Here is an 18,940-nt window from a genome sequence, read left to right on the forward strand (position 1 = left end):
AAAGCTTCTGCACTAAGCACCAAAACAGAGCTTCCGCACGGCCTGATACTTTCACCCACACAACAAATCCGTTCTCTGGCTTCTCACTAGCATCACCATGGCTGTCCAGCATTAAAGTACAAGGTTTTCATTGGAAAGGTTCATTTTTCTCTCTCCTATACATTTTCCCCAATTTTTCCAAATCCCTAATATGTAAGATCCTTTTTGTTATCGCTACTGAGTCGCCTGGATTAAGTTGTGTAGCTACTTGTTTTAGCTTCAATATTTCGGGTTATCTGACCACAGGTTAGGGTAGTTTAGGATGGTCCGAGGAGCCAGTGCTCCTTATTTTCTGGAATGCATTAAAGAGGGAGGAGACAGAATTGTTGAAAATTGGAATGGAAGCCTATGTTGGGCATTCCGAGAGAAGGGATCGAGTTTTGTTTAAATAACTGGCCAATTAGGTGAGTAGTTCAAGGTTATTTCATTGACAGCGCAATTAATTTTTGTAGGCTTACCCAGTAAGCGAAGTTTTGAGCTTCCATGGTTTTGGTTTGCTGTCGTTGGAAATACTGATATATTAAATTTTTGTGGCCCTATTGCTAATTACGTAATACATGTCTTGGTTGAGAGTTAGGTGCAACCGTGACCAAAATCTTTTTCGTTTTCTTGGGTATATATCCCCTTATCCGATAAGGTTGCCATGAAAGGGGACAGAAATTGAGGGAATGGACGAAGGAATCATTTATGTCCACTGCCCAGTTCTTGTGAATTAGCAGCAACCAAGACTCTAGTCTCAGTGGGTCTATTTTGTCTAATATTTTCAGTTGCATTGCAATAAATTCTGGTATTGTTTTTTTAAAAAGAAAATTCTGGTTTAATGCCCTACTCGGTGCTTTAACCTTACCTCAACTGAGATAAAATGCCATGCCCAAAACCCCTAAAGATGGCTTTCAGGTGTTCTACTATTTTTTAATTCCCCTAAAGATGGCTATCAGATGTTATATCATTTTGTCTTATTAGTAATTTCTAGTCTTATGAATCAGGTTCATCCCTGCATCTTTGTGTCAAACCTCTTTTATATGGCTCTGCCCTTTTTTGAATTGTTCTCCATTTAACTCTCTGGAAATCACTTTCTAACTCACTGCCAGAACTATAACTCTTTGGAAATCACTTTCTAACTCACTGCCAGAACTAGTTCTTTGGCAACTCCGTTACCTCAGAATATCCAGTTCCATTTCAAAGTAAGGGCCATCCCTTGCCTTTTTAAAACCCTATTAGCTACATAACTGCCTTTACGCCTCAGGTCCAGATGAATCTGAGGACAGACATCTACCTAAGTTAGTCATCTCTAATGAAAGTTTTCCATGCTTTGATGCTTGGTTAACCGCAAACCTTCTTAGACAAGTATTGGTTTAGCCATGAATTGTTTCTTGGAAAATTTTTGATCAAATACTAAAAGTTAGAATTGTTTTTGGAGCATTTTACTGGACATGTTCGTGGAAGTTAAATAACCAGTGGACAACCAGAATGAGGCCAAATATGCACCTTACATTGCACGAGCATAAATTTAACTTTGATAAAACATTGTTATGATGAGTGTTGCTGAATACCTAAGACACAATAATTTTCTGTTGCTCCTAAGATGCTTTTGCCTTAAGACCTGAGCCATTGTTTGAGTACCCAGGCCGAAGGAGCTGTCTGATTCATGTGTTTCAAGCTATGTAAGCCACTGCAGTTAGTATCAGGAATCTTATTGCAATGCTTAAAAATGAAGCTCTCTGTGGAATAGTTGATATAATATAGTCTTTAACATTTGTTAGTAGTAAATTGATGTGAACTAATGGCAAAAATAATGTAACTTCCATTATAGAAGGGCACGGAGAGTTTTTGCAGAAATGCTACTTAATTTCAGGTTTTTTGTTTCAAGCATATCTGCTTGGGACTGGTTTCTTATTGCTGCTAGATGAGATTTCTAAGTTTTCCCTTAATCTGCATTTTGACAGTTCTTGCGAGCTTCAGGATTACCTTAAGTTTACTTCCCTTTCTTGATTGTATTGGCTGCCTCGCAGAAGAAAAGAGAAAGGGTACAATGGGTGGGATAGATTTTCTAAGGCACCAAATATAATAGGGAAGAGTTCAGTCATTACTGCCATTAACAAAATCACATACTAAGGCTCTTCCAATGAAAATTCACAACAGTCATGGCCATTCTAATTTATTTTTGAGTTGATAATATACTTCTAGATTATATAGTAGTGAATATACTTCCAGATTATATAGTAGTGAATATACTTCTCTCATGCGCACATAATGTGTGGACCTAATTTCTTCCCTTGTACTTATATTTTTTGGCTGTTGGCTGATGGATGATGGCTAGTCAAATAGTAACATTTGACAAAGCTAGACTATAACAGGTTGCTTATAGTTTCTAAAAGGAGAGAAATGGTGGTTATGTTTCTTCTTACTCATTTGAAGAATTGAAAACCCGAATCTGGATATGAGAGCAGGTGGATGATAATGTTCAATTTGGCGAACAAATTGTTCCTTCAACTTTTGTAACTTTATGATAGTTATTCTGCTTTAAAATAGTGATTCTATGATACTTATGTTTCTTAAGTGTACAAACATGTAATGACTGCTAAAACATCTTGTTGGTCGTTTAGATCCTCAGTTATCTGTATGAGGTTTCATGGGTTGAGTTGTTCATTCATTTTCATTGCTGAATTATGGTACCATTCGACTTCATTACCAGCTACTAGTTCCTTATTTCTTGCCAGTTGTCAGTGCATGAATCAATGTTAATGAGTTTTTTTTTTCTGTTACTTTCTTTTCTGGGCCAGTAGATTACAGGCGATACTTCCCATTATGATGCTGTAGCAAATTCAGCTGCATCTGGAGTACAGTCTGCAGGCCTTAATTCTGGTTAGTCGATGTTAATGCAGGCAAGCACAATAAGAAATGATGAAATACTATTTGCATATTTAACCGAAGGGTTAAATTAACACCCTATATCTGAAATCTGCACTTTTGATGGCTTAATAAGTAGCATAGTTATATTGATTATGTACAGCACTTTTGTCTGTTATGATTTACTATATATATCACAAGCTCGTTTTACTTGTAAAGATGGTGAATGTCATTATAATCATGGATAAAAGAACAAAAAAATCCAAAAAAAAAAGAGGAAAGAATCCAAAATGTCGTACAAGAATTAGACTTGCCTGTTTAGAGAAAGCAACCCTCAGTCAATACTCGTTTAGAGAAAGCAACCCTCAGTCAATCCTCAGACTTGCCTGTTTGCTACTGGGATAGGCAGTTTTGCGAAAATGGTGGTACGTTGGCTATTATTTAGTGCAGTTTTGAAACCCCTTTGGTCCCCTCCTCTACTCTACCTGGGGTGGTGCAGTCAGTGGCCCAAAAGCTTGCTTTTGCGTACCTGATATGCAAAATGTGACCTATTTAAAACGAGTACCAGCCGTAGCTTAGATCGAGAGGTGGTTGAATTATTGAATACTCCTATCATTTTTTGGGTTGGCTAGCTTTCTATTTTCCTGCACCCTTTCTCTAATCCACATCATGGAGTTGCTGGCACTCTGTTTTGTCCAGCACCAACCGATCATTATTGGAGGATTCCACATCATGGAGTTGTCTTGATTCAATTTGGTACTGACCATTTGTTTCCTCTCGGAGAAGGCATTAGAAAGATTTTTTTTTTTTTTTTACAAAAACACACCAGTAGTAATTTGTGTTCAAATTCCTATGCGATCTGATGTCTGCCGCTCGTAATTAGAAGCCATTGTGCTCCACAAATTTAAAGGCATTGTACTGAAGAAAGTTTCGATCAAGTTACATTTAGCCTAAAGGTAGAATACGGACAAGAGGACTTATGCAGTGTTGTAGAGAGCTCTTTAGTTGAGCTTATGCAGTGTTGTATTTGTATAGATTGGACTGTGATTTCTAATTTCTTGTTGGTGTTGTAATATGTGGGCCCAAATTATATGAGGTTCTTAATGAATTGTAATTTTTGTCTTAATAATCTAAGTCTCATTACTTGTTCTTTATTATTGTACTCCTCCCCTTACCTACTTCTTTTACTCTTTTATGACAGATAAATGCTATTCATACTAGCTTTTGGAAGATATCTATGGTTATGGTTGAAGAACGTTGAAGACAAAATTGCCTTTTGCTCATGGAGTGGTTCATTTAGATGTTTTTCAATTTCTTAAACTGTGATTGCTTTTGTACTTGTACCTTATGTATAAGTGATATTTTGGACAAATGTTATTTTTGTAGGCATTAGTTGGGTAATGTACACTTGAATTTGGCATTTGAGAATGCTATATTATTACCATGTAATCTAATGCAAATACTTTTGGTTATCAATTGTTCATGTTTATTTGTATGGTTTGTTTAAAATCAATGATTTAGCAATGATTACAGGCCAAATTATGACTATTAAGCTATTGAGAAATTATCTAATGACAAAAAAAAGTTGTCACAAAATAGAAAATAAAAACTCCTTGTCACAACAGAGACTGTCACTAAATCTAAGCTACATTTGTGACGACAATTGTTATCAGTAAAATAGTTATATACAATGGCTTTCGGTGCTTTTTAGTGACGACTTTAAGTAGAGCATTTTTGACAAAAGGTCAAGTCGTCAATAAAACACTTCCGGATTGTTGTCACTAATGACAACTATTTAGTGACGACATTTCAGGTCGTCACAAAAGAGTTGTCATTAGTGACAACAATCCGGAAGTGTTTTATTGACGACTTGACCTTTTGTCAAAAATGCTCTACTTAAAGTCGTCACTAATGAGAACTATTTAGTGACGAAATTTTAGGTCGTCACTGTTTACTTTTACCGACGGGGATTTAGTGACGACTTTGTGACGATCAAAAAGTCGTCAATAAAAGGTATTTGTGACGATATTTGTATGTTCTGTGATGACTTTGTGTTGTCACTGATGAACAATTTTCTTGTAGTGAAGGTTAAGTTTCGGATACTGTGTGAAATTTATCGGGTGTTAAGAGATAAGTAGAGAGTGAAATTTGATTGATGTGAGAGGAAAAAGAAAGATAAGAATGCATTTAAGAGGTGACAAATGTCACTCTCTTATTGGTTATACTTTATGATTTACTATTCATGTTTTTGACTTTTGACCAAAATGGTTAAATATCTTAAAAATTGCACAAAAATTACCATTTCTTACCTCCTCCATAGCCGGCCCTCTCTCTTGCCAAGAAGGAGAAAACTTCTTCAAACTTCAAGATTTCAACTAGCTCAAATCATCCAAACCAATTGCCTAAACTGGTTTCTACTCCATACAACCTTTCCATTTGGTGTTAGTGGTGAGTTTGGTGAAGTTTTTGGAAGAGCTAAGGTGGTCTACAACTCCTCTTCTCTTGTATACTAGGTAAGTGATGATTGAACATACTCCTACACCTAATGATGCTTAAGTTATGCTTGGTAGTGGCTAAAGTGATGATATTTGTGATTTATTTCTTGATTTGAAGTGATTTGGTGAAGTTTTTATATTTTTGAGGAATTTTCTGGTTTAATATGAATGTGATGTTGTGGTCATCTATGATGGTTGATAATGAGGGGGAATGACTCTAGTAGGTGTGAATTAGTGATAATTGCAACCAATTTTGGGTTTGGATTGAATTGTGGAAAGTTAGGGTTTTATCACCCCTTATTCTGTCCGGTTTTTTATCATAGGGTTAGAGGCCGAATTGGATTTTGTTTAAAACATTAAAGTTGTAGGTATTGATGTCTTTGAGGTTCCTGTAAAATTTCAGGTCATTTGGATTAGCGTAGAGTGAGATATGTCGATTTTACTGTGGCTGTTCTGGGTTGATCAGGATGGCAGAACTGCGTTTGTATTTGGCTATTTTGACTGGAATTACTTTGGATTTGGATGTTTGTATCTTCTGATGAAATATATAGGAATGTTTTAGCTACCATATGACTTTGGAATCAATGCATTTGGACTTGTATAGACTGAGTTGGACTCATTACAGCATTATGTGATTTGCAAACCTGTTTTGGTAATTCTGGATTCGTATTTTGCATATTTGACAGGATTTGGACTGAGTGGCCTTCTACATTTTTGTAGCCCTGTTTCTTAGCTTAGAAACACTATAAAGTGCATCAAAAGCCGAGTCCCGTAGCTCTAGTTATGATCGAAATAAGAATGCATGTCAGAACTGTTTTTATATCCGGACAGTTTACGACTGGAACTTTGGCTTCACATTTGACTAGATTACAAGCTGTTTGGGCTTGCGACCAAAACACCAAACTTATAGCCCTATATCAGAGCTTTCTAACGCCCTTGGAAATTCATGAATTGGATTTATAAAACCTGAGATATAGCCGAGCAAACAAGGCTTGCCCGTGAAAATGACCATTTTCTGGTCAGATCTGTTTTGGTCCTGATGACCAATTTTCGTTCCGGATTTGGATTGCCGACCTTCATGAAAGTTGTTCCATTTGGAATGAACCATCTAACTGCCAGTTTTCAGCTCTTTTGACCATGTGTAGCATAGAAAACAGTTTGCACTCAAAACTGACTATTTGTGCATTGGCCAGATTTCGTAAGTGATTGTGTTTGGTTCATTTGGGACTGAAGCCTCCAGTTTCAGTTCTGGATGTCTTCATAACAGTTGTTGTTCATCCTTTAAGTTTTGATATGGAATCTCATACGCCTTAATCCGATATTCGTAGCTCAACTTATGAGTAAACTAGAAATGAGTGTCAAATCTGCCGTTTCCGCTAACGGCCGTTTCCGCTTCCGTCCGTCATGTTTACGTGCGCGCGTGTCGTTTTTGCCGTTTTGTTTGTTTTAGGCACGATAGTAGCCGTTTGCGATATTATGTGACACAATCTTCTATTTCAGACGGGGGTGAGTTGGGCGGAACTGGTGGGGCCCACTACTAGCTGTTCATTTCGATCCGACTTCGTACTTTTGCTATTTCAGTTTTTGAGTAAGTATTCAGGCCAGTTTGGAGTGTTTTCTTTGCTATGTGTTTGAGATATGTGAAAAGGGTACTTAGGCGAGGGTGTACTTTATCGCATTCGACCTAAACCCTAATTTGAATGTATAATTGTACTTGGCATATGTATATGAACCTTTTGGAACTAAAACCCTTGAGCTTGTGGCTCGGGGCGACTTTCGAGTAAAGTTTGTGAAGTTTGCAAAGTTTGTGAGTTTGTGGGCCCGATCTAAGACCTGTTTGGACTATTCGAGCCGGTTAGGGCTTGGTCGAAGTCAGTCCAACTTAGTCTGAGGTCACCAAGTTTGAAGGTTCATGTTATGAACCAATTTTGTGAATCCGGTTCACCGAGAAGGTGACCAAGTTTGTGACCCGAGCTTGTGACTCAAGCTCAAGTTTGTGATTTCGTTCGCCCGGGCAAGTTTGTGAGGTGACTGGCCAGTGAGGGTGATAAGGTGTCGGTGGGTGTACAAGTGAAGTTCTACGGACCATTGAGTGTGGTCGACGGAGTGTCGGCAGGAGATCACGCATGGCATATGAATTGGCTTTGGAGCCACCTGTATCCTTATTATGTGATGTTACTTTTCTGCTTTTGCTTTACTCTTACTGTGTAATTGTTGTTACGTGAAATTTATGCTTTCGCCCCTGTTTACTTACTAAGCATATAGCTTACCCCTTTCCTTTTGTTTTCCTTAGCAGGGGCTGACGCGGGGACTTTTGGCTCGTACACTAGTATAGTTAGATTGGCTTGTATTAGTTAAACAGTTAGGATGTTTGTTTTAGTTTTGGTGGTTTGTATAAGGACCCTTCTTAGGGTCTATCTTCTGCTGGTTGTGGTTATAGTGTATTAGAGTGGTTTGACTCGAGACTTTTGAGGATGTAAATGTAACTTTTGGGATTGTATATATATTGTATATAGTGCTCTTTCGATTTATCTAGTTTTATTGCTTTAAGTTTTGAGTCCTGGCGCGAGCGAGGCAGGCGGCCCGCCGGTACCCTTGGGTTCGCCCTTGGGAGAAGTGGGGTCGTCACAAATCACATATACGAATCACATCCACATTACTATGTACAAGTCGAATATGAATTCACATAGCAAAATACGAATATAATTTCATTCGAAAGAGAACGAGTGCGGTAAAGTACACACTCGTCTCAAAATTTCAAATTCACATAACGGATAAGAAATAGTTAACCACTTAGCAACAAATTCATGCACTTGACACTCACCAATCAAAATAAGAGAGTGAGTGTGTAAACAAGCCTTTAGGTGTTCCCCTCGAGATCCTCGTGAAGGTCTCCTTGAGCACCTGAGCAAACAATAGTTATCTATTACACACTATCACTTGAAAATCCTATCTTATCAAGAGAGGGATTGTACATTTGTACAATCTAGAAAATACCATGGAATGGGGTTTTACTTGCTCAAAATTCAAGGTTCTAAAGTAGTATTTATTAACACAAAGAAAAAAAACTGATTTCCTTCATGAAGACAAGTTCAAAATGATCAATTAGTGTTGAAGGATAGGGAAGAGTTTCAAAAACTCAATTCCCGTCAAGTTTGAAAATTTCTGATTTGAGGTTCAATCTTTGAAACATCGTATCTCACTCTTCGTATGTCCAAAATTGGAAAAATTGGTACCGTTAGAAACTACTTCCAAAGTACTAAAAGTTCCTAAAAGACATTTTTCCAAGATTCCAAATGGATAACATTCAAAATTCGGCTCAAAGTTGCTGTTTTGGACCATTAAGACAGTTTCTGGGTTGGTTTTTGGCCAACTTTGAAAATTCGGCAAAATTCACACAATGCGAACTAGCCTTTGAAATTTGGAAATATACTAGAGTTATAAACAAAGTTCAAAACAAAAGAAGTAGGACAAGAATTGGAGTTTTGAGCACCAATATATGGCGGCTTAAAGTTACTGAAAAAGTGAGACCGTTAGGCCAAATTCCAGATTTAATTCATGAACGTTGGGACTTTGATTGAACATCGAAATGGACTCGTAATGGCACCAAGTTTGGTAGTATTATCCTACCATATAAGGGCTATTCCTCTACCAAATTTCATAGGAAAATTCATTCGGAAAGTTGGTTAACAAAACCTTCAAAGTTTCTAAATCTCCAAGGCAAAGCTGCCTTGCACCTCTAGTTTTTTTTTCTCAAACCTTTGGCCAATAAAATGCCTAAAACATGTCTCATTTGTGATAACCAGGTCTAATAAGGATCAAGATACATTTGGTAGGTGATTTACACCAAGACTTTCGAATAGAAAGTCTCAAATCAAGATTGGTTACAAATCTGTCCAACATGAGGGTTTTCTCCCACAAAGTCAGTTTTGAAATCTGGTCATAAATCACTCAATTCAACTCAGAATTGAGCATGGTTGGTAGCATTGAAAACTAGATTCATTATACTAAAATTTCTTAGAAGAAATCGTTTTCAAAATCTATCCACAACCACCTCATATGTGAGCATCAATTCGCTGCTCAAAACAGAGCTCCCAGTGTAGACGTGAAACAGGACAGTCATGTTCAAACGATTGGTATGGACGACTCAGGTGGAACCAGAATGTGAATTTTATACCGTTAGAAATCTGGGAATGTCTAGTTTCCAGTGCCATAAACGGCACTCGATTTCAACATCGGGGTAAAAAGTTATAGCCAAAACAAGAACACTGCCAGAGCAGTTACAGGAAAAATTTTCAGTTTTGCTGATTTCCGAAAACACAACATTTGGCCAACCAAATCACGTTATTTTTTTATTAAACTTTGTACACAACTTATACTACATATATACATCATAAAAAGGTCATTAGAACCACGAAAAATCACCCTATGGGTCACGGACAACACAGGGGCAGAAATGGAAAAATTTCCCTCTTCACATCCTTTGAGTTTCCACCAACAACACAACATTATTCCACTAAATTAAGCACTAAACCAACATTAATAACACCATAATTCATCAAATCAATCCATCCAGCCATAGTGGGAATTCATAGAACCCACACAACATTTTCCAACATAAATAAGACTACCCACATGCATGCATGAGCTTATAAATGCTATATTACTTCCATAAGACAAGATTTGAGTAGTGGATCATCACTTACTTCCTTAGATGAACCAAGCAGAAATTTTCGGTCCTAACTGTGGAAAGCAGCCCTCTTTCCTAGCTTGATGTGGTCTCCAAGTGATTAGCTAAGTGTGGTTAAATTTTGGTGTGATTTAGTGGAAGATTTGATGAAGAAATTGGAAGAGCTTCTTGGTTCTTTTTCTTTCTTGATGGCCGGCTGTTTGGAGCAAGAGAGAGGGAGTGTTTGATGCAAATGAAGCTTCCAAGAGAAGCTAAAATGTGTGGCCCAAAATTAAGCAAAAGTTAACTCTCTCCTCGCGCGTACACGCGCGCGTTTTGTGCTCGATTTCTCTAGTGCACTAAAACTCTAATGCACCTTCATTCATACTATTATTATTCACTCTTAATGGTCTAAAAATAATGGTCTTAAGTCCCTCAATTTAATCGCGTGCGTAAAAACGCGTACTTCCGATTTTTGCGCGATAAAGTGAAATCTCCAAGAAATTCTTATAACGATTATATCACTAACTAATAATTGAACACTTAAACATAAAAATACCTATTTCAGGATTAATGTACTCTCGGATTAAACATAGTCTCGAAAAATGTGTACTCCTTATTTCTCGCTACGCGAGCTCTAGAAAAATTAATTTTACTAACGAGGCGTGTTAAAAATATAATTGAGACATTATTCCATTTAATAAGTTTAAAGTAGTTGAAATAAATTATTCGGAGAAAATGAGTGAATAAATATTTAATAGAGCCATTAAAATAATACAAAAGCAAGAAAATAAAAATCTGGGTCCTCACATCCTTTCCTCCTTAAAAAGAATTTCGTCCTCGAAATTCATACTTAAGGTAATATCATACCCTTTTATAGTCATGCTTATCAGATCAATCAGTAGCTTACACTTTTCAACCCGTATTTCATAATTTCTATCCACCCAAGAAGTAATCAAACTTTTGATCCTCAATAGGCGTCTTAACTTCCAAGTCATAGGGCAAGCGATCACATTTTATTTATGCCATTCATGAAACTAGGGTTTACACAAGAATAATTGACTCCAGGGTGAATTAAAACTCCAGTTTAAAGATTAAATCTTGTAGTTCAAAACTCGAATAGAGTGATATATTTTCAATAGAAGACTAAGCTTACCAAAATTTTCGGACTCAATTTGTCCAAATCAAGTCAATCATAACATGCGAGATAAAATCGGGGCTTTAATGTGTGACAGCCCCACCTTCCTCTAAGGCAAACCAAAGAGGTTAGCGGACTGCCTGCCCAGCTCTCGCCAGCACTACCGGTGTAGTATAGAGCAATCTATTGCGTTCCGGAACTTATAAAAGCGCGTAAACAAGGCAAAAGGGCAAAATAACCCAAAATAAAAAAAATAAGATTCGGAGTCGGCCATGAATAGTAATCGACCCGTCAGAACGCAACCAAATCTCGAACAAACATTCACATCTTGAACTTTAGCAAATACAATCCAAAGTGACATACAAAAGTTGTCAAAAGTGAATATATACACGGTTTGCCAAATTGAAAGTGAAAACGGCCCTAAAGATACATTTAGGGTTTCACTTCATATGCAATACAAAAAAAATATACATCTAGTTCATTCGGCAACCATCTATCAAGATTCATTCCAAAAAGAGTCATATTCCTGTAAGGAAAACAAAAGGAACGGTGTGAGCTAATTGCCCAGTGAGATACTATCACTTACGCAACCAAGTGCATATAAGCATCAAGCTTTCAATCAATATAATAAACATAAGCAAAGGCACACGTCAAATATGGTGATAAAAGGATACAGATGGCTCTCAAGAGCCCTTTTCCTCGTTTGCATTTCTTGATCGAACGCCATTGAATCTCCGTCAATGTTCAACAATAACCAACCGTAGACTCCACTTTACTTCCATTCCTTCCACCTAACATTCCCCAACCGGGCCCGAAATCCAAACACGTGCATTGTGGTATTACTCGAGTAAACCGGAATCGAGAGTCTATCATACTACAAGATTCCATATAACATTGCCCCAAGGCACATTAATTGGCACGACCAAGCCCTCGCCGGCTCGATTCAATCAATTACCAATGGGGTTGAGCTCATTGATAACATTTGTAGTCGTTGGAGACTCATCCAAACGACACCAAGTCATGTATTTCATTTCATATAACATTTCATATAACATTCCAATAACTTTTCAATAACATGCGAAACAAGAAGTGAGAGTGATAAAGTACACTCTCACTTCAATCAATTAACATTCAACAAACTCAAGTTCAAATATCAAAGCCATATAATAGCACACAAGTGAGTAGTACACTCACCAAGCTAGCAAATGTGGTTTCATGCACTTCCATCAAAAGAACGTTGTGCACCACGGTCACGTCCTAAAACATGCAAACAAATACAATGAGACTCGATAACGAGTCATAAACCAAGGCCAAACATGACCCCAATAGGGTTCCATAAGCATATACAAACGTTAAAGGAAACCAGAAATTTCGGAAATGTAACTAGCTTTGGCCCTGAAAAAAATAGTTTTTATCCTCATTTTGCGGTAATGGCACCAATTTCACTACGATTATCGGATGAGGGTGAAAAACCCACCATTTCGAACCTAAAATACATGGATACAACATCACAGAAGGTCACTCAACCCAGTTTTGAGTGCAAACAGGTTAAAAATGCAAGATACTACATCAAAAACGTAAAACAGATTCACCAAAATGCATTCTAGCGGAAACATCATAACTCAGGCTCTCCAAGTCCAAATCCAGAAATTCCAAAACCAGATGAAAGCTAAGAAACAGGGGTAAATTTCATCAGAAGGCATCAACAACCAATTCGGAAGCAATTCCAGCCAAAACAACCAATTACAGGCGCAGTTCTTACATTCGGGTAAAACCAGAACAGCAATAGTAATTTCGCCTTATCTCATTCTACACTACTCCGATTGACCTGAAATTTTGTAGGCACCTCTAAAATGTCATTCCCTACAACTTTCATGTTTTAATCCAAGGCCAATTCAGCCTCTAACTAGGATCTAAAAATTCGGGCAGAATGCTCCCTCAAGAACCCTAATTTTCTGAAATTTCTTCCAAACCAGAAATTGGTTGCAATTAATCACTTTTTCCACCTCCTAGAGTCATTATATACCATTTCTAATCATCATAGATAGACACACAATCATGCTTATATTAAAACAGAAAAATCCCCAAAAATAATAAAACTTCATCATTTCAACCACAAATCAAGAAATAATCCATCAACTTGCATCTCATACTACCACTAAGCATGATTTAAGCATCAATTAAAGGAGGAGGGTGATTCTTCACAACTTACCTTAGAACAAGAGAGAGAGAGCTATTGGTCACCTTAACCTTCCAAAAAAAACTTCACACAACAACTCACCAACACTTCCTTAAGAAGTTTTATGGAGCAAAATCAAGGTTGGATGGTTGGTTTTGATGATTTAGAACAAGATTGAAGTGTTTTCTTCCTTGTGCTTGGAGTAAGAGAGAGAGAAAGAGAGAAAGAGAGGGCCGGCCACTTCTTGATGTTTTTTGAAGATTTTTGGTCATTTTTAAGCTATTTTAACCAAATTGGTAAAAGGGTGAATAGTGTTCCAAAAGGTCAAACCACTCCTATGGTGACACTTGTCACCTTTTATTAAATGCTCACCTACCTTGTCTCTCTTATATCAATCCACTTAGCACCCTCTACTTATCTCTTAACACCCGATAAATTAATTCCAGTATTCAAAACTTAATCGAGTTGGCCGAATTTTTCCAAACTTTTCGCACTGGTGGGTCCCACGTCCGGTATACGCTCTTAATTTCTCAAAACCTATTCGATACTAGAAAAATCATCTAAAAATTATATCTGCTCCTCAAATTCATCTAGCAATTTTTCTAATCACGAAAATGCAGAAAACAAGCCATGGAAAATACGAGAAACCTAGAAAATGAAAATTATGGGTTCTCACACTCTCTCCCCCTTAAAAGAATTTCGCCCTCGAAATTTCTCACCTTAACTCACGAAAAGGTTAGGGTATTTCGTTCGCATTTCCTCTTCCACTTCCCAGGTAGCTTCCTCTACCCCATGGTTTCTCCACAGTATCTTCACCAATGGAATCTGCTTGTTTCTTAGCTCTTTGACTTTCCGATCAAGCACTTGGACAGGTTTTTCTTCGTAAGCAAGCGATTCGTCTACGTCGATCTCCTCTGGTTGTAAGACATGGGTTGGGTCGGGATAGTACTTCTTGAGCATTGAGACATGAAATACGTCGTGGATTCTCGAGAGACTTGACGGTAGTTCTAGTCTATACGCTACCGCACCTATCCTCTGTAAGATCTTGTAAGGTCCGACAAACCTCAGTTGAAGCTTCTTTCCTTTGCCTGCTGTGACACTCCGTAAAGGGGTGACTTTAAGAAATACGTGGTCTCCAACCTCGAACTCCAAATATTTTCTTCGGTTGTCGGCGTAGCTCTTTTGTCGGCTTTGAGCTGTTTGGAGTCGTTGCCGTATCAACTTGACCTTTTCTCGAGCTTCCTCCATCCAAGGAATAGTGGTTGGATCTACGGCCTTCCTCTCGCCAACTTCATCCCAGTAAATTGGTGCTCGGCATTTTCGTCCATATAATGCTTCATATGGAGCCATTTGAATCGACGAATGGTAGCTATTGTTGTACGCAAACTCTACCAAGGTCATGTGTTGACCCCAGTTGCCTCCAAAATCCAGAATGCAAGTTCGCAGCATGTCCTCGAGAGTTTGAATGGTTCGTTCTGATTGTCCATCCGTCTGTGGGTGATAGGTCGTGCTCAAGTTGAGTTTCGTCCCTAGAGTCTCCTGAAACTTTTGCCAAAACCGAGATACGAAACGTGGATCTCGATCAGAGACGATGCTGACTGGAACGCCGTGCAGCTTTACAATCTCATCCATGTACAGTTGAGCCAACTTGTCCATGGAATACTTCATGTTCACCGGCAAGAAATGAGCCGATTTGGTTAACCGGTCGACGATCACCCAAACGGCATCGTGTCCTCGCTGCGTTCATGGCAATCCTGAAACGAAATCCATGGTGATGTTCTCCCACTTCCATTCAGGTATTTCAAGGGGTTGTAACAGGCCCGATGGCTTTTGATGCTCTGCTTTCACTTGTTGGCAAATGAGACATTTTTGCACGTACAGAGCAATTTCCTTCTTCATATTGTCCCACCAATAGGTTCCTTTCAGGTCTTGATACATCTTGCTACTACCCGGATGGATTGTATACTTAGATCGATGGGCTTCCTCCAGAATCTCCGTTTTCAACGATTCATCCTTCGGCACCACTATTCGATTTCGGTATTTTAAAATACCCTCAGGACCAAAATTGAAATCAGTGGTTTCCCCTTTTTCCACTTTCTCTCCCCACTTTCGTACCATCTGATCCTCCTTTTGAGCTTCTTTAATTCTCTCCAAGAGAGTGGAAGTCACTTTAATATTGCCAAAAATCACATTATGGCTCCCAGGGCAGGGTTTCCATTCACACATGGAGTCTAACAATTCCCACTCTTTGATCATTAGACTCGCGATCTGAGCTTTGCGACTTAGGGCATCGGCCACCACGTTTGCTTTTCCCGGATGGTAGTTGATGGTACAGTCGTAATCCTCCAGAAATTCCATCCACCGTCGCTGTCTCATGTTTAATTCCTTCTGTGAGAAAAGATACCTCAGGCTTTTATGATCGGAGTAAACCTCGAAAGTTACTCCATATAAGTAGTGCCTCCACTTCTTCAGAGCAAAAACAACTGCTGCTAGCTCCAGATCGTGGGTCGGGTAATTTTGCTCGGGTAACTTCCTCGAGGCAAAAGAGATCACATTTCGGTTTTGCATTAATACACAACCCAGGCCTTCTCGTGATGCATCAGTGTACACAGCATATCCGTCCACCCCGTTTGGTAAGGCTAGAACTGGAGCCATGGTCAATCTTTTCTCTAATTCTTGAAAACTTGTCTCACTTCGGGCTTTCCATAAGAACCGACCATGTTTCTTCGTCAAATCGGTTAGAGGACCGGCTAGTTTGGAGAAGTCCTTGATAAAAAGCCGGTAATATCCAGCCAGTCCTAGAAAGTTGCGGATCTCGGTGGGAGTTTCTGGCCTCTTCCAATTAGTCACAGCCTCTACTTTCGTCGGGTCGACTGAAATACCCTCTTGAGAAATTACGTACCCCAGAAAAGCAATTTTCTCCAGCCAAAATTCGCATTTGCTGAACTTGGCATATAGTTGATGGTCTCTTAGGGTTTGTAAAACAACCCTCAAGTGCTGCTCATGCTCTTCACGCGTCTTGGAATAGACCAGGATGTCATCGATGAAGACCACTACAAAGCGATCCAGGTAGGGCTTAAAAACCCTATGCATTAGGTCCATGAAGGCTGCAGGAGCATTGGTTAGTCCAAAGGGCATCACTGCGAACTCGTAATGCCCATATCTCAAGTTGAAGGCGGTCTTCGGAATATCCTCCTTCCTGATTAGTAACTGGTAGTACCCTTGGCGGAGGTCCAGTTTCGAGAAGACCACCGCTCCTTGCAACTGATCAAATAGCTCATCGATATGGGGCAGTGGATACTTATTTTTAATTGTACTATTATTCAGGCCCCGATAATCAATACACATCCTCAAACCACCATCTTTTTTCTTCACAAACAGTACAGGAGCTCCCCAAGGAGACCCACTCTCTTGAATGAATCCCCGCTCCAGAAGGTCCTGTAATTGCAACTTTAGCTCCTTGAGCTCGGCAGGAGCCATTCGGTATGGTGTTTTTGAGATGGGTGAGGATCCCGGTAGCAGGTCTATTTTGAATTCAATTTCTCTTTCCGGAGGTAAGGCTACTAATTCATCAGGAAACACGTCCGAAAATTCCGTCACTATGGGCACATCCTCCATTTTCACTTTATCTGTAGGGGTATTGATCAAAAAGGCCAAAAATCCTTGCGCTCCTTTACTTAGCAATTTCCTAGCCCGAATGCCCGAAATCAAAGCAGATGAGGCTAACCTACCCCTTATATCCAACCTTATGGTTGCCTCACCAGGGATACGGAATTTCACCACTTTCGTTTTACAATCCAGTTGGGCATTATACTTGGCTAGCCAATCCATGCCCAATATCACATCATACCCCTTAATGACCAGACTTATCAAATCCCCTAGCAATTTCCTTTCTCCTACCCACACTTCACAATTCCTATAAACCATACTAGTAACCAACCGTTGATTCCCCGTAGGTGTACTAACTTCTAGGTCGTATGGTAAGCTAGCAGGTTTTATATCGATGCCACACATGAAATCAGGGTTAACAAAGGAATGAGTGGCACCAGGATCAATTAAAACTTTGGCAAAACGGTGAAAAATAGGGATCGTACCTTCTACGACCTCTGAGGAATCTGGGACCTGTCGAGGTTCTAAGGAATAGACTCGAGCTGGCACCTTAGGTTTCGCCTCATTCCCCTTATTTGGTCCCGTATTGGTCTTTGGCGTGGTTTGAGTTCCCCTTCCGTCTTGCGTTATGAGTGGGCAGGTAGCAAGCTTGTGGTCTGCGCTTCCGCAACGCAGACATTTGCCTCCCTTCTTCCAGCAATTGTCTTCAGAGTGATTCGGCTTTCCGCAGTACCCGCAAGGTCCACGAGACGCCGAACCTGAGCCCTTCTGGAAGTTTCCACCTTGGCCTCTCCAGGCTGGGCCGCCCCTAGACTGAGCCCCTCTGCCGGATCCTGACTGTCGCCCACCTCCAGCTCCGCGTCCAAACTTGGAGGGAGTACCTTTGTCCCCTTGTCCGGAGCTGCTTCCAAGGAAGCCTCGCTTCTTAGCCTGGAAGTTCCGGACTTGCAATCGAGCACTCTCTACCCTTTGGGCCTTTTCTACGACCTCGCTAAAAGCATTGATTTGAGCCACTGCGAGGTCCTTTTGGATTTCGACGTTCAAGCCCTGGATGAAACGCCTGATTCGCCGTTGCTCCGTCATGATCAGCTCAGGCGTAAATTTGGACAAACGTGTGAACTGGCTCCCGTATTCCGCCACCGATTGAGTTCCTTGGCGGAGTCGAATAAATTCGTCTTCCTTCCTCTCCTGAACTAAAGGAGGGAAGAATTTCGCATTGAATTCCCGGATGAAATTCACCCAAGTTCTGGGCGTTTGTTCCCGTTCCCATTTTTGGCGTATGACGTTCCACCAGGAACGGGCCGCCCCCTTCTAACTGGAATACGACAAAAGTCACCTGCCGTTCATTAGTGTAGTGCAAGGCCGCAAAAATACCAACCATTTTCTCGAGCCATCGCTCGGCAACATCCGGATCTGGCCCCCCAATAAACTTGGGTGGAGCAAACTATTGAAAACGTTCGAGAGCTCTGTCTTCGCTCTCGATGTGGTTACCAGGGTTTCTGGGGTTTCCAGGATTAGGGTTTGTATTCTGGCCTTGTTGCTGCACCACTTGTGCTAGCAGGTTAGTCATTTGCTGCATAGCGGCAGCGATTTGCACATTGGGGTCAGGGTTAGGTCCAGTAGAGGTTTCCCCAGTACCCCTATCCGGTGTGGGTTGTCTATTTCCGCGCCCACGTCCCCGACCACTACGTGTTCCTTCCATAAACTTTACTTGGTCTAGGCAATGGTACTAAACCAATATAAAACATTGCGTGTAAGTAAACTCAAAACTTTCCAAAAACACATATATACATTCCAAACAAGGCAAACAACACACATATATACAATCAGTCAAGTCATGTTCAGTCAAGTCAAGTACAAGCATGGACAATCCCCAAGGGAATGGCCTCATCAAAAGAAATATACACGTAGCTAATCTAGCCGTACAAAATGATTAGCTAAGGCCCTTCTCCCTATCCGCC

This window comes from Coffea arabica, chromosome 2e (assembly GCF_036785885.1).
Source record: "Coffea arabica cultivar ET-39 chromosome 2e, Coffea Arabica ET-39 HiFi, whole genome shotgun sequence".
In the NCBI taxonomy this organism is placed as follows: Eukaryota; Viridiplantae; Streptophyta; class Magnoliopsida; order Gentianales; family Rubiaceae; genus Coffea; species Coffea arabica.